Source organism: Octodon degus, unplaced genomic scaffold (assembly GCF_000260255.1).
Source record: "Octodon degus isolate 3935 unplaced genomic scaffold, OctDeg1.0 scaffold00111, whole genome shotgun sequence".
In the NCBI taxonomy this organism is placed as follows: domain Eukaryota; kingdom Metazoa; phylum Chordata; class Mammalia; order Rodentia; family Octodontidae; genus Octodon; species Octodon degus.
In genome coordinates, this window is record NW_004524687.1 from 2,819,372 (window position 1) to 2,830,216 (window position 10,845).

The window sequence follows — 10,845 nt, forward strand, 5'->3', positions numbered from 1 at the left end:
TGCTGTTGCTTATTTACTATCAATGCTATTAATTCGTACATTTGAGCTGAGCTACTAGAAAAGAATTCCTCTGAGTTCCTCTATGACTTTCTGCTATTGCTTATTTACTATTGATGCTATTAATTCATACATTTCAGCTGAGCTGGTGTCCTCTGCACTTGTTCTGGGTGGGCATTGAGTTTCCTCCATATGTTTCTGCATTTGATTGTTTACTGCAGATGTTATTAATTCAGGGATTTCTTTTTTCATTTCCAATCTGAGTTCCTTTATATTTTTCTGCAGCTGTTTCTTTATTTCAGAAGCCATTGATTCATTGCTTTCAGCTGTGTGATTCCCAATTTGTTCTGTGTTAGTGTCCTCTGCACTTGTTATAGGTGGGGTTGGGGTCTGAGATTGCATTTTTCTCCTTCTCATTGTCATTTTGTGTAGCACTGTCTTCTGACCTTTGTTGTAGATCTTTGTTGTAGTTATAGCCTTAGCACCTACTGAAGTTCAGGTGTAGCTCTACAAAGTTTGGATTTATCCAGCTGTACCTGGCTTGGGTCTAGCTGCTGTGCTCAGTTCCTTCCTGCTGCTGCCCTTGGGGGTTAACCTGTTGTGCCCCTCTGGCAAGATGTTCTGCTCCTGGAGTAGCTGGGTGGTTCTGTCCCATACACTTTCTGCAGGGATTGCAGCTGCAGGGTTTCACCCCAGGCCTGTATGCCAGGCCTGAGCTGAGTCTGGAGGGGCCAAGGTGGAGCAGGGGTAGAGGCAGCTCTCCCACACACTCACCAGGCCTGGACTAGAACTGGATCTGTGAGTTCCCAGAATGTGACAGAAATTCCTACTCTGTGGGTGGGCTGTGTGGGGGGGTACAACAGAGTGATGGGGGCGTCCCAAGAGGGTAAAAGAGGGTGTCACCCACGCTGCACCTGGGCTGGGACCAGTAGGTCCCGCTGGCGCAGGGTAGCCCGAAGCTCTCCCACACACTCACCGGGCCTGGGCTAGGACTGGGTCTGGGGGTTCCTGGAACGCGGCAGAAATTCCTACTCGGTGGGCAGGGTAGGGGAGGTGCTGCAGACCTCCCCTACCCTGGGGGGCATCCCAAGGGGGTGGAAGAGTGTCTCATCCACGCTGTACCTGGGCTGGAACCAGTAGGTCCCGCTGGCTCAGGGTACTCAGGGTAGCCGGAAACTCTCCCACACCATCCAAGGACAATGTTTCCAAACCTCTCACAAAGCATTTAAAGTGAAACAGCTGGATGTCACACATCTATACTCTGGGAGGCCAAGGCAGGAGGATTGCAAGTTGGAGCCCAGCCTGTGCAACTTAACTAAACTCTGTCTTGGAATTTTATTTTATTTTTTTACAAGGAAACATTTTAATGAAAATTCAGTGGTGGATATGTATAATCCAGGGGCTAAATAGTTACAAGGGACTGTCATAGAAACATAAAGCCAACTAGATGCTTAGATAATTGTTACATATTCTCATCATCTGATTCATCTTCTTCCTTCAGTGATTCCTTAGCATATTTCTCTGCTTCTTCCCTTACATCTTTCAGAAAATTTTCATGTCTTTCTTTAGTTAGTTCACCAACCCAGCTGAGCTTGAGTTCAAAGCTTTATCCTTAACTTCATCATGTACTATGTAAACTATTTTCGCAACTTTTTTAACAATGTCACAGCAGGTCATTTCTTTCATCTGAAGCTTTTCTATTTCTATCTTTGCAGCTTGCTGGGCTTTGCCAATAGCACAGTCCCAATAACCATATGAGACACCTGAAGGATCAATCATGTAGAGTTGTGCACCGTCATTCACACTGTAAGACCCAAGCATGAAACTGCAGCCGAAGGGTCCGACGGCACTGTAGCGTGTATACGCATGTACATACATGGCCACTCGACCTACAAGATGTTTCAGGGGAATGTTATAGCCACAGTTAGACTTCAGGTTGGAAGCTTCTTCTCTTGCTAAATCTGCTAAAGACTGAGCATCTAACAGCAAACCTGCCACTGCCATCCCAACATGCCAATCAACATTAAAAAGATGTTTGTTGGAATCTTCTTCGTAAAGTTTAGAAACAACAAATTTTTCTACCCCAAAGACAACACCATCTTTACATCTAATCCCGATAACTGTACTACTATTTTCCACAGCCTTCATAGTGTATTCAGCTTGAAAAACTCTTCCATCAGGAGAGAATGTAGAGGCTGGTAGATCATACCTGGTTCCGATCGAGCTCATCTTGTCCAAACCACCGGAGCACACTGGGAGTCCAGGCCCAAAGCCTGTCTTGGAATTTTAAAAGGGTGTAGGTGTTGGAGATGTAGTTCAGGGCATAGCTCCTGAATTCAATCCCCAGGATTGTAAAAACCAAAACTAAAACAACATCATCAAACCTTGTGTGTGTGCATGCGTGCGTGTGTGCGTGCGTGCGTGTGTGTGTGTGTGTGTGTGTGTGTTGACAGCCAATTAGCAAAAAATGCTGGGACAGGAAGGGCCAGCTGTCCAATGCTGCTTGTTAGCCGAGCTGGATCACAGAGAGGAAGCTAAGAGCAAATAGCATTTTATTTGTTTTAGAACTCAGCTTTTCCCTATTTCTTTATTTTAAACAGTGGCATCCCCTGTGGGAAAATCTACATTATCTTGCCAAGCAGAACTTTCTGTCTTAGGGTCAGAGAAATAGCTGCCAACCTGCCTGCCCTAGTTTTTGTCTTAGTTACCTTTCTCATTGCTGACACAAAATACCCAATACCCAAGGTTAAAGGAGGAAAGGTTTATTTAGCTCACAGTTTGTGGAGGTTTCAAATACTAATGGGCTGGCTCCAAGGCCAGGTAGCTTGGCAGAGGGGCAACAATTCAGGGAACCAGGCAGCAAAATGAGCAAGAGCAGAAAAGAAAGACAAGCTTCTTTCTGTCCCTTATACTGTATCCAGTCTACCAGGAATAGGGCAGTATCAGTGCTTGCTGTGGGCTGATCCAGCAAGCACCCACCCTTAATCTCAGCAACTTTAATCCCAGCACTGCACCATAAATCAACCACACACACAAACCATAAAATATTTTAGAAGAAGTCTCTTTAATTTCTGTTCTGTGGCTCACAACTTCTCTGTGTAACTCACACATGATAGACAACTTTTGAGTTGTCCAGGCGATTCTGTTATTAAGTGGGGCTCAGCCCAACAACAGAGACTTCACTGGGTCACTAATGTGACACAGGAAGTGACCTCCTTTCAGGAGGTGGCTTGCCAAGGTCCAATGGCACTTGCCAAGCTCCTATAGGAATGGGCAGTTAGGCCCATGTGCTTGGTCAGGGATGCAGGAGGTCAGGCAGCTCAGTGGCAGGGTGGGGACCACGATGGATGCAGACCACCTGGTGAACAGACCAGTTTGTGGTCACCTTCGTCATCTGAGCATGGCCCATCTGTGAGCCATTCATTTATTCTCTGTGTGCTGGGACCCTCTTGTCTGTTTCTAGAACACCAAGCTGCTGAGCAGAGACCTAATCTCTGCCTCTTGAGTGTAATTAAAGTAATAAGTGGGAGGAAAAACCAATGATTTACTTTCAGGTAAGGTGCCAGGAAGGAAGGATTCCAAAGTTAACAATAAATAGTTATTGCCCTCTCTTCTTGAATTGAGGAGAAGAAATATGCACATAAACAGTAACACAACATAACAAAGCCACTGGGAAGGTTACTAGTAACACGCTGAAGCAGTGGTAAAAACAAGTGTGAGCTTCGCAGGCGCTTCCTGAGGGGACCAAGGAATGTGCTGCACACTGTGCGCTGGCACCATTTACTCCGTGCCCTGCCCCTCCGTGTGTGGTCTACAGGTGTGCTGCACAGCTTGCTAGCATCTTAGTTTATCGAAGGCTGAGGTAGAATCTGAGCCCAGCTCCATCTGCTCCTCAGGCACAGGGGCTCATCCGTCTCCCCCTTGCTTATTCCTGCAATGGGCCAAGCTCAGGGGAAACATGTCCGTTCATGAAATTTTCCAGAAGGCAGGCAGGCTTGATGGACTAATTTGTGGCCCTGGAAGAAAGGCGGTGAGAGGGAATTTTATCCACATTCTTACCACTGAATCCCAGGATCCGCTGCTCATGTGCCCAGGATGTGCAGTTGGATGCTTAAAAGGAAGATGATTCTGGGAGCCACGACACAGCCAGGGGTTGATGAAGAGTTAAAGGTTGCCCCACGCAGATGAGAGACCACATTCAGGGGCTGCAGGGCTCTGGTTTCAGGTGGAAAGGGCTGCATCACTCCTGGCCCTGTGGGCTCTGGTGAGTGCCAGCTTTATCTCATAGTAATGAGGCCCTGCTTTGGGAATTAAGAAAGGAGGGTGACATATTTTGTTAGCTGACATTTTAGATAAGCCACCCTGCTATCTGGAGGAACTAAAGGGAGCAAAAGTGGAGGCAGGTGATACATTAGAAGACTTCTGTGATACCAGGGACCTGACCAAGGTGGGGGAGGAGAGCAGAGTGCTAAGGGAGTCGCTGAGGTTGAAGTCTTCATCTTGTCCACAGACACCTCCCTAGGATATAGAATGGCCTGGAATGTAGGGAGTTTGCGCTAACACGCACAGCCTGTCACTCCAAATCACCCTGAGAGAGATGGGGTCACATTCCCAGGATAGTTGGCCATGATTATACACAAGACAGTAGTGACACGTGCAAATTCCTCTCACTTGAAGAGACTGCACAAGTTTGAGCCTAGCCTGGGCAACTTAGTGATTTAGCAAGATTCTATCTCAAAATAAAACAAAAAAGGTGTCAAGAGAGCTGGTGATGTAGCTCAGTGAGCAGGCTCTAGAGTCAAGCTCCAATACCAATAAATGAATAAATAAATAAATAAATAAATAACCTGACTCAGCAGTTCCACTCCTCTGCACACCCCAGAGAAAAGAAAGCACACATCCACATAGATATGTGTGTGTGGGTATCATGGAAGTACAATTCCTAATAACCAAAAAGTAGAAATGACACAAGTGTCTATCAGCTGACCAACGGATGCACCCAGGGTGGCAGTGCTCAGCTTTAGCCAGCTGTGGAGTGCAGCTGTGTGGTGTACTGTGGGCAAACCTAGACTCACACTGAGTGAAAGAAGCCAGAGACTACAGGAGACATGGAGTATGGTTCCATTTGCATGAAATGTCCAGGGTGACAGATTAGAGATTGTCAGAGGCTTGGGGAAGGGACAGTGACATAGAAAGGATTTCTGTGTCAGTGATGAAATGTTCCGAAATGGGTGGTGATGGTGGCACAACTCTGAATATAATGAAAACTCAGAATTGCAAACATTAAAGGATAAATTTCACAAGTAACATGCTCTGTAGCTCAGTAAACCTTTATTTAAAAACAAGGGAAAAGTCTATGTTCCTAGAGAAAATGATGTCCTGAGGGTGAGGTGAGCATGCATTCTTAACACCTTTTCTAGATGCAGTCAGGCCCTGCTTCCTGGTGGCCTTTGGTGACGAGGCACAGGCAGATGGGATGGAGGGCTGGACACCCTCACTATTCGCCCTCTGAGGGTAGTGGGGAGGTCACAGCACTGGGACAGGCATGTCCCTCTAAGCACTTTGTGATCTCTCAGGGGCTTTCATGATACTGTGGTGTAAAGGCTGATGCGTGACTCAAGTGGACGCAAGCACACAGTTCTCTGAACTGTTCTCTTTCCACCTGTGAGACAAGAGCTGCCACACCTGAGCTCCTGCTCGGCTACAGAAATGTGAGTCTGAGAATCCTGAGACTGCTGATGCCTCGGAGAGAGCATTGTCCCCTTGGGAGTGGGCAGGATTGCAGATCACACCAGCCCCTAACCATGGCCAAAGAAAGGCTGGATTTGGACCACCCCCACATGCCCAGAACCATTTCTCCCTGGAGGGCCCAGCTCACCTCAGTCTTTGGAGAGACTTGAGGGCCATGGGTTTGGCATGTGCTGTCTCTGTGTGTCAGTCAAGTGGTCACTGGGGAGCTGGCCACCTCCTGCATATTACTTACTGGAGTGACTAGCAGCAGAAACTGACAGCACGGGGGGCGGGGGAGTCTCAGTCTTTTTATGTTACAACAAAATCCTTGAGGCTGGGTAATGCATAAAGAAAAGAGGTTTATTTAGCTCACAGTTTTAGAGGCTGAAACCACATTGCACAGCTCTGTGAGGGCCTTCTGGCCATGTCACAGCGTGGTGGATGGCATCACAGAGAAAGCAGGTTTGGGGGTCATCTGATGAGACAGGAAATCAAAGGCTCGCAAGGCCAGGCTTCACCTTGCATCACAACATGCTCTCTCAGGAACTACCTAGAGTTCCGGGAGAATGAATAGCATTGCTCCCTCCCAAGGCCGGCATCCCTGCGACGGGATCACTTGCTCTAGGCCCTGCCTCTCCAGGACCCTACCAAGGACCAGGCTTGCGGCACGAGGCCTCTGGGGGACAGACCCCATCCACACGAGGGCCGAGAATGAGTGCAGGAAATAAAGCGGCTTTCCTCCCGCACTGCTCTCCAGACCCTGCACGCACGGAGACCAGCAACTCCTCCGATCTACTTGCACCCAGGTGTCTGGGGAGGCTTTTGCTATGTCCTCAGCTTGAGCTGTAGGCTATATCTGGGAATATAATTATTTTCTAAATGTCGTATGTTTGCTGAACATAATCACATTCTCTGTGGGGAGCTGGTACCAGTACACAGCACATCCTCGATCTCTATATCCCCTCCCCATGTGCAAAGGATTTGTCTTCCAATTTCATGTCGTCTATCTTTATTTTACTCTTTCTGTGATCTATATTTTGGGTTTTTCATAAAACATGCAATATTTATGCTTGTGTGTTTAGAATGTAATTCTCTGGGATGCTATAAAGCCAAACAGAGACAGCCCCAGCTGTCAGCCAGCATGAACTTTAACAAGACCCTGGTACCCCTCCCCAGAGCTTTCCCCTCATGGCAGCTCCTGACTTGGGAAGGCTGCATGCACACCTGCAACAGATGTGAGACAACTGGGGGCCTTTCAGGGAAGACACATGGCGCGGGCCAGAGCAGCTCTGGAATGCACCCGGTGATGGCCAGAGGCTCCTGTAAATGACTTTCAGGTGCTGATGTGCTGCTTGTAGCAAGCCATTAAATTATATCAGGTTCAAAGACTAACCCAAACTCATACTTTCAGATGAAAGATGTTTTGGTCCTCTGTGGGCATCTGTTAAAATGAAAATTTTTTTTTGTGGGAGGGAGGAAGGTGGAGGGGAAAGGGAAGAGCAAGGGATCCCTGGGGATTTTGAGAGCAATGGAACTCTTCTGCATGCTATAAAGAAGGTGGATACATGTCACCATGCACCTGTAAAATATGTAGAATGTGTGACATCTATGTGGACCTTCATACAAACAGTGGACATGGACCAATCAGCCACCTCCATCCTAGCAAAGGTGCTGCACACCTTTAAGGTGTTAATGAGAAGAGAGACAAAATGTGTAGGCAAGTTCCCTGTACTTCCTGTTCAATTTTTCTGTCAAACTAAATCTACTCCATTAAAAAAAGAGCAATATGTGCCCACGTAAACTTTTAATAAATTGCTAGCTATGCAGAGTGGAATCATTTTGTAAACAGTGGGGCTGGGAAGAGGGACTAATGTCCACTGCGCAGACATGCTGGGCACCAGCTTGGAAGCTTTGCTCCTTTGGGCCCTGAGAAGAGGAGCTGCGTGTCCCAAACCCGAGAAATACCAGCCAGTTCCTTGGGTCTTCCTAAGTGTTACTGGCAGAACTTCTAGGTTTGATGTAAAAATTAAAAGGTACAAATCCAGGCTGATGCATGAACCTAGAGGCTGCACCTTAAAGCCACACTGCAGATGGTCGATGTGTGCATGGAAGCCTGAGATCGCTGTGGCCTTATTTCCACCCTGTACCCTGGCCACCTTGAAGGTGGTTGTTCTATACAAAAGTGAATTCACAGAAGACGTAAAGAAGCTCAGGCCACTGAACAGGCAACATGAGGTGGTTTTAGGGCCTAGAAACCACCTGTGATTTAAGCAGGCATGGATGTGGAAGGGTGACGTGCATGGCATTCATAGCCCCTGGGAAAACACACAAGATGATTAAAGTCTGGCTACATTCATTGGAGGAATCAGGGAGAAAATACTTGGGGCTGGGCAGACATCTGTGCAGCCCCTTGTGAAAGAAAGGGCAACTCACATGCCTGCTTCCCTCAGGAGTGAGATGTGGGGGTTCAATTTGCAACCTTCAGTGGTCTCTAAGGCTCCAAACCCAGTTATACCTGGGGCTTCAGGACTAATAGGCTGCCTCTGAAGTTTATAGAGTTTCTGAGACCAAAACAAAGAAGTCAAGAAAACCATAAACAAGGGAGTGTTAACCATGAGGCACTATTTATAACTTAGGTCAGATGTATTGGCTTGCATATTTACTCAACAAATGTTTGCCGAGTATTGACTATGTCCTAGACATTAAGGATACACCTGGGGATAACCAGACAAACAAGCCTCTGTTCTCAGGGGGTTTATAGGAAGAAGACAGAAAACAAACTAAATCAATTAACAGCCTTTGAATGGTGTTAACACTTGGAAGGAAATGAAACAGGTCTCGTGTGGAAATACTCTCAAAACAAGGCAGTGGGGCAGGCCCCTTTGGGAAGGCCACATATTTGAACTGGGATTTGAGTGCCACAAAGAGCCAGTCTTTGCAGACCTAGAGCCATGAGCGCAAAGACTGTGGGGCACATGCTTAGAGCAGAAAGGAAGTCACTGTGACCAGAATCCAGCAACACAGAGACACAGGAACACAGAAGGAGCACAGGAAAGAAAAAAAGTTAGGATTGTGTTTGAAGTTTAATATAAGCCTATAGAGGCCTCAAACAGGGCAGTAACATACCTGATTTAATGTTTGTAAGAACGTATGCTAATTTTCCACTGGAAGGGAGATTTTCAACAGTTATTTCATTTTCAACTATGAATACAGTATATTTAAACTATCAATATAGTGTATAATGTTATAATGTATATTTCATAGTTGAAAGAATCCTGTCTTCTGAGGAGTTAGTAAATGAGGAAGAGAGACTCTAGATATGACTGTGGATCTGGGAGAGAAAACCTGGTGACTCACATGTGATGGAGATGGGGAGAAATGGATAAAACACAGATCATCTTAGAGAGAAAATGTCAGGACCTGCTAGTGAGCTGGTTGTGGAAGGCTTGTGGGGGAAAGCAGGGAGCCATCGATGCCACTCACCTGAGGTTTAGCTGGAGCAGCTGAGGTGATGGTGAGGAAGCTCGCTGCTGAGAGGAAGTCTGGGAGGGCGGGGAGGGAGGGAGCTGTTTGAAGAAGAAATTCCGAATTCCGTGTGGACCACGCTGGGTCCACACTGCTCATCCTTCTTCCAAAGAGGGTTGTGAAGCAGAAACTTCAATGCAGAAGTTTGGACCAGCCTTGAGATCGGGGCTGGAAGTACAAATATGAAAATAAAGGACCAAGAACCGCTGCGTGAGTGTGGTCCACTTGCATTTATTGCCATAACTGATATAGTTGAATTTATTTGTACCTTCTTATTTTGAGCCCTAACCATACCTAGCACTCATATTTTTGACCAAATAGATATGTGGGGTTGGAGGCAGGGAGCGGTGCCGGAAAGTACTCGGGGAGGGCCACGCAGTCGGACCGGCTGCTGAGAGGAAAGTTTCACTGGGACAGTCTCTGCATATCATGGGGAGATAGACGCTGCTGCCTTTGATTGGCCTTGGTCCTCACAGCTCCAAAAAGAAGCAGGATCTCGTCTTTCTTTTTTTTTTTTTTTGGAACCGGGGATTGAACTCAGGTCCTTGTGCTTGCCAGGGAAGCGCTTATTCCACTGAGCCATCTCCCCAGCCCCCAAGAAGCAGGATCTTGATAAGCTCTATGAGCTGAAGTCCAAAGTTCGGCAGATTATGAACCAGTTCGGCCCCTCAGCACTTATCAACCTCTCCAATTTTTCATCCATAAAACCGGAACCAGCCAGCAACCCTCCACAGGGCTCCATGGCCAATAGCACCACGGTCGTAAAAATACCGGGGACGCCCGGGACAGGAGGTAGTCTTAGCCCTGAAAACAACCATGTATTGACTAAGAAGAAGTTACAGGACTTAGTAAGAGAAGTGGATCCTAATGAGCAATTGGATGACGATGTGGAGGAGATGCTACTGCAGATCGCTGATGACTTTATGGAAAGCGTAGTAACAGCAGCCTGCCAGCTTGCACGGCACCGAAAGTCCAGCACCCTGGAGCTGAAAGACGTCCAGCTGCACCTAGAGCGCCAGTGGAACATGTGGATCCCAGGATTTGGCTCTGAAGAAATCCGATCCTACCAAAAAAACGTGCACCACAGAAGCACATAAACAGAGAATGGCATTGATCCAGAAAACAACCAAGAAATAACACACAGAAAGGTCAGGGTATGGACCTATCCAATGTATTTGGAGATACTTGAGTTGAGACCTCAGCCATCTCATTCTTGGAGTTTATTTGTCTGGTTTTTTCTTTTTTAATGCTTTACAGAGAAGCATATATTTTTTATTAATAGTCTTCATAATGACTAAGAGGATCTGCCAAAAGAATAAAGCATCCTACCCCAACTTCCAGTCCCTTTTCCATGCCATCTCAAAGAGGAGCAGTATATCTTCCAGAGAAGATTTTATTTGTGGTTTATTATACCCTAAGTGATTGAATGTGCGACAAAGAATTACGTCTTGTTGGGTGAGACAGTATTAGCAGGATTTTAGAGGGTTTTGTTTCCTCCATTACCCTTTTCCCTCTACTTTGTAATGTCAGTGTTTATATGAATATGAATTTGATTTGCTTTTCCAGAATAAAGAAGTTATTAATTAAAAAAAA

General features: G+C 46.5%; 2 pseudogenes; one reads left to right on the forward strand and one right to left on the reverse strand.

Annotated features, from left to right (window-relative positions):
- Positions 1-1,459: 1,459 nt before the first annotated feature.
- LOC101565815 lies at positions 1,460-2,226 on the reverse strand (annotated as a pseudogene).
- Positions 2,227-9,618: 7,392 nt separating this feature from the next.
- LOC101566206 lies at positions 9,619-10,349 on the forward strand (annotated as a pseudogene).
- The last annotated feature ends 496 nt before the right edge of the window (positions 10,350-10,845 follow it).